The following is a 6,188-nucleotide window of genomic DNA, read 5'->3' on the forward strand; positions in this document are numbered from 1 at the left end:
GCATTTTAGACTTCTCTGTGTTTATTTTTGTATTTGTTTATTTGTTACTTTGCCCTTGAGCAGCATCCTTTGCCTAGATTAAAAAGATACTCAAATATAAGATGTCCTTAATGTTAGACTTGCACTTGGCTCTTCATGACCCTGGCAGAGTTGAAGATTAATATCAGGTGCAGGCCGCGCGAATTGTATATCGCGTTAATGTATTAATTTTTCACCGTTTCGGCCTTCGCGCAAAACTCCCCGTAATTCGCGAGATGAAATTCACATCCATGTTACAACCAGTGGCCCTGGGAGTTATCGCCACCACCAGGTTAATATATTACAGAAGCGTGCACGAAAAGATGAGGGTAGAGACTGACACTGGAGGAACTGCCCCCTCCCACACACACGAGGGTAATAAAGGTATGAAATGTATATGCTAAGTGGCCCGAGTGTTTCGCGGCAGCCAAATCCCGCGGCTCTCCACGGCTATAAAATGTCTAACGTCTAACAGGAAGGCTCACGTTCTTACTAACGCTGAAAGGTCTATTTTCCGAGTCAAAACGAAAAACAAAGTCCATTTTCTTTTGTTATGACAGCACAGAAATCATGAAATGTCAATTTTTCCAAAATCTCGAACCCCCCAGCTGTTTCGGTTCGCTTCGCTCGCCACTCGGCTTTCTGCAAATGGCTACGAAGCGAAGGTCCACATTTAAACGGATGAAATGGAAGGGAAATAAAAATAGGAAGCGCCAATGAAAGAAATAAGTAGCATTTCCTTCCTCTTGAGTCGTATCCCCTGCTATACAAAAGTAAGGCAACGTATTTTCTTCCTCCTATATGTTTTTTCGCTTTACCTCCTCTCTTTCTCTTCCTTCCTTATTCACAGTTATCTCTTCCATTCCCCTTCCTTTCATTCACTTTCTATCCCTTATCTTTACGTGGGAATAATAAAAGGGCATAGAAAAGCGAAGTCGGGGGAAGAAAAGAGCAGAAAAACACAACAGTTCAGGGTGAAGTATAGAAGTTATAGAACTACACTGTGAAGTAACTACGTGCATGTTGAGAAGTATAGAAGTGTTGAAAAGGACCTATAAGAAGCGATACAAAGCGGAACAGGTCAAAAGAAGAGGAAGAAGTGTAGCAAGTGGCAGGCTCGAGGTCCTCTGCCATGGCGGGGGGTACGTGGAGTGGGATATTGAATCAGTGGTGTGTCTTTCTCGGTTATTAAGCTGCTGTGGCACTGTGTAACGCTGTGGTAGCCGGGCCAAGGGTACAGGAGGCAGGGACATCACGGGGACAGCTGCAGGTGAGGTGAGGTGCCTGTCAATGCAGATAAGGGAGGTGTTACGTGTGGATGGGCTGTGTTCGAGAGGGTTAGGTTCAGTGGGTTGCTTCATAAGTCGTGCAATTTATTCAACACTTTTCTGGATCGAGGGGAAACTTAAATACTCAGTCCTTAATTGAGTTTCCATTGACTCCCACGCGTACCTAGAGGCTATACATGCCGTGGAACTTAAGAATTCAGTTTGTATTTTTTCAATTTTACAGTTTATATAGTTTTACATGGCCCCTGCACCTTGAACGGGAAATGCACCCATGAAACTGCGGTCATGCAATCTCCATGGCCTTGGGAAATAGTCGTAATGAGAGCCCGATCGCAATGGCCCGATACGTTTAAGAATGGAGCGCAGCACGTGAAGGGTAGACTCCCATGGCGGCGGTGTTAATAAAATCGGTGGTGGTCTTATCAATCTAGCTGCTGTGGCACTGTGTTACACCATGGTAGTCGGGCAAAGGACACAGGAGGCAGTGGTAATTTGCAGACAGCTGTAGTTAGGGTGGAAGATGAGGGATTTGTGGGTGCTCTCTACGGGGAAGGCCATGCATATTCTGAGAGCCGATTTCACACCTTTTAATTCACAGTCTAACAGTGATTTTCTTATCGCCCTTACCAACCAATCTTCTACAATTCATATTGGTTAGGTTTTCGACGCAACACCAGATATACAAGAGATTTCCAGTTTAGTTTCCTCAATTTTTTTAAATATGAACATTATACAAGGAATTTTCGAAGTCAGAATTTAACTCATCTTTTTGGACAGACCTTAGACCTTAAGAGCTTAGAAACGTCAATATTCAGCAGGTATTCCTTTGTTTCCGTCCCCATTTATTCAATTATCTTGCTATTCTATTCTTTTTATTAGAGGAAGTTTAATTATATCCATCTCTTGCCAATAGGCTATTACATAATACTCGTACAAGTGGATGTGAATTATATGTGCAGGCTTTTATGGTACTTTTATATTTTACCCTTGAGGGGCTTCATTTATTACTGTACTAAGAGGTAAAGTGGTTAATTAAATAGGTCGACCAGTTAATCCTGGCTCTATCAAATTCTGCTAAAACATATATACTTCGGTTTTTCATTATCACATCATTACCAGAGGCTATATACTGAGCCTCACCGCCATCATAATTTAGTTAGCTTTCTACTTTTATGACCATGAGGAATATTTGTTAATGGATTTTGGTGTCATATAACAGAGAAATTATAATAAAAAAAATGAGTGAGACCCTTTAACATTTCGGTGTCCAAGTAGGCTACACCCACATTACAAGACTTCGTAGGAGTTTAGGGCATTTCCAAGGGTACGTAGATTTATGACCCCGGTGGTAGTTAATTTGACCCTTCTGTTACGTGAACTATAAGATAAAATACTCACTAGAACCCGACTGATCTCCGTTGTGGCCTTTGGAAGTCGATATGATGTGAGCCCGACCATATTTCTCACAGCTCAATTAACTCCCCATAAATCGTAAATCATTAATAATTTTCCACATAGAATCTTTAACGCTATATCCTTTCAACCTTCTGTCTCCAATGATCTTGTCCTCAAAATTTCTATGTCAGCCTCGCAACGGTTTGAAGTAAAATTATCCCTCTCATAATGCAATAACTCCTTTTTTTCATTCTTCACACTTCTTAATTCTTTTGACCTGTAACGCTTTGTATCGCTTCTTATATATAGGTCCTCCTCCTCTCGTTCCTCTTCTTATTCACTTATTCACACATTCCTCCTCAGCAACACATCACTTTCTTAAACACTTCATCCTGAACTTGTTTTTCTGTCCCAATTTCTTTCCCTGATTTGCTTTTCTATGTGTGAAAGAATCTTTAAGCCTCCCCTTTCAGCCTTCCATCTTCTATGTTCCCAGGCCTTTTAAATCCTCGGTGGGTTCTGGCGCCTTTTATTGATCGCCTGAGACGGAAGGGGATGAGGCTCCATGGTAGAGCTCTCTCATTTCATGTAAGAGGGTCGGGGATCGTTACCCGACTTCTCAATATTTTTTTTCACCATTTCATACTTAGATATCCAGTCATTGCCTTACACAACTTAGCTATTGAAGATACAGCGATAATAGGAGGCTTCTTAAATATATATGCGAATTTATAAGGTGTTTTAAGGTTCATATTACTTATTTATTGGTATATTTACGTCTTTTTGCATCGGTTTACTCTTATAAAACCAACTACCTTTGCCTTTTACACCCAATCTACTAAAGTTACCCCTAGAAACGTAGACTTTTGAATATATACATGATTTCAAGGTGTTTTGGGGTCTATATTGCTTTAGTATTGGGTTATTTGGATTGGTAGTGTTTATTTATGAGTTTGTCTACTGTTATGGGCAGGTATAAGGTGGTTCCTGGTGATTAGAAAGGCGGCAGAGATGTGTTCGGGGATGACTTTTGAATATATACATAATTTCAAGGTGTTTTGGGTGGTCTGTATTGCTTTAGTATAAGTTTATTGGGTTGATATTGTTTATTTATGGGTTTGTTTACTGTTATGGGCAGGTATGAGGTGGTTCCTGGTGATTAGAAAGGCGGTTGAGGTGTGTACGGGGATGTAGCTCAGATGGTAGAGCGCTCGCTTAGCATGTGAGAGGTACGGGGATCGATACCCCGCATCTCCAAGTACTTTTATTTTTATTTTTATTTTTCTTGGGATGTGAAGGAGAGGAAATGGAAAGTGAGTAAGGATGAGAGGAAATTTGATGAATGGGAAGGAAGAGAAAATTAGAGGAGGATAAGGAAGAGAGAAATAAAGAGAGAGGATCGAGAGGAAAGTACTTTTTTATTTTTATTTTTATTTGGATGTGAAGGAATATAAATGAAAAGGAAGGAAGGAAGAGAGGGAAGCTGGAGGAAAGGGAGGGAAGATAAAATAAGAGGATAAGGAAAAGAGAAACAGAGAGAGAGGAAGGAAGAGAGGATCGAAACTAGTTGAAAGGGAAGGAAGAGAAAATAAGAGGATATAATATAAGGAAGAGAAAAATAGAGAGAGGAAACTGGAGAAGGAAGGGAAGGAGAGAGAGGAAGTAAAGAGATTCATAAGGAAGAGAAAGCAAAGGAAATTAAAAGTGAGTAAGAAAGAGAGGAAATTAAATGGAAGGGAAGAAATTAAGAGAAAATAAGAGGAGGATAATGAAGAGAGAAATAGAGAGAGAGGAAGAGAGGAAACTAGAAGGAAAGGGAAGGAGAGAGAGGAATTAAATAAAGAGATTCATAAGGAAGAAAAAGCAAAGGAAAAGAGGAAGGAATAGAACGGACAAAATAAGAGGGAAGGGAGAGAAGGAAATATAGGAGATGAAAATGAATAATAGAGAAGGAAGAGAGAAAAAGGAAGGAAGGAAAAAATGGAGGGAGATAATCGGAGAGGTAAAAACGGCAACAGAAGAAAGGAAAGGAGAGAGAAAGCCAGACAGAGGAGGAAGAGAAAAGAAGACAAATATGCTCGTCACAAATATCTGTTTTCTCAATTAAAAGCAATATTCCTTTACGTAAGAGTGCAGTAATAGAAAACGAGACAGTTCAAAGGGAAGCTAAAGTATACTCCATCGGGAAAACTTGGGGAGGAAACTAGAAAAAAAAAAATGGAAGGAAATTGATAAATGTGGAAATAAGCAAGGAAGGGAAAGGAAGGGAGGAAAGTGTAAAGAGAAAATTAAAGAAGGAAAATAAGAAAGAGAAGATACAGGATAGGAAAAGAGGGGATGAAAGGGGAAGACTTAAGAGAACACGTAGAGAAAATCGAAAGAAGGAAAGGAGAAAAAAAGGCAGACAGAAAGTAGAGAAAAGGCAAAATGATAAAGAAAACGAGACATTGCAAAGGGGGACATAAGTACCTACTCCCCAGGGAAAGCTTTAAGGGGGGATATCATGGAAGTTAAACATATACACTTGTCTCGTAATGGTAATATTCAAACTGTCATCTTAGGAAGCAAGTTGTCCCCCAGCTGACGCCACGGTGCATGTGATAGCAGGTGTTCATATATATAAAAAAGTAGTACTGAGATTGTTTTTGGGCTTACAAGCGTTAGTAATAGAAGCTCTGAAGTCATCCTCAAGCTATAGTTAGTAGGATATCAGTTAGTTTTCATGTTGGTTATGCGGTATAGTTTGGTTTTTGGGTTTGAAGCGTTAGTAATAGAAGCTCTGAAGTCATCCTCAAGCTTTATTTAGTAGGATATCAGTTAGTTTTCGTGTTGGTTATGCGGTATAGTTTGGTTTTTGGGTTCGAAGCGTTAGTAATAGAAGCTCTGAAGTCATCCTCAAGCTATATTTAGTAGGCTATCAGTTAGTTTTCGTGTTGGTTATGCGGTATAGTTTGGTTTTTGGGTTCGAAGCGTTAGTAATAGAAACTCTGAAGTCATCCTCAAGCTTTATTTAGTAGGCTAGTAGGTTAGTTTTCATGTTGGTTATGCTGTATATAGTTCCTGGTTTCCTAAGTAGCTATAGAGTGAAGGTTATTAGGTTCTGTGCAAGGGAGGATGACATGATTCACGAGTTGAGGACCTTAATTGTGTTTTCCTGTGCTGTCTTTCTCTTCTTCCTCTTTTCTTTTCTTTATCTTCGCCTTTTCTTACTTTTCTCATTCTGTTTTGTATCTTTTCATCCTATCCTTGTATTTTCATCCTTTTTTTCTGTTTCTTCTTCCTCTTTCCTTTTCTTTATCTTTATCTTCGCCTTTTCTTACTTTTCTCATTCTATTTTGTATCTTTTCATCCTCCTTCTTCTATTTTCATCCGTTTTTTCCTTTCTATGTTTCTTAATTGTGTTTTCCTGTGCTGTCTTTCTCTTCTTCCTCTTTTCTTTATCTTCGCCTTTTCTTACTTTTCTCATTCTGTTTTGTATCTTTTCAT

At 39.4% G+C, this 6,188-nt stretch overlaps 1 non-coding gene across 1 annotated transcript; it reads left to right on the forward strand.

Annotated features, from left to right (window-relative positions):
• Window positions 1–3,886: 3,886 nt before the first annotated feature.
• Trnaa-agc (transfer RNA alanine (anticodon AGC)) lies at window positions 3,887–3,959 on the forward strand. The gene has a single exon. It is a non-coding gene; the product is annotated as a tRNA-Ala (tRNA).
• Window positions 3,960–6,188: the final 2,229 nt, after the last annotated feature.

This window comes from Eriocheir sinensis, chromosome 42 (genome assembly GCF_024679095.1).
Source record: "Eriocheir sinensis breed Jianghai 21 chromosome 42, ASM2467909v1, whole genome shotgun sequence".
NCBI classification, from domain to species: domain Eukaryota; kingdom Metazoa; phylum Arthropoda; class Malacostraca; order Decapoda; family Varunidae; genus Eriocheir; species Eriocheir sinensis.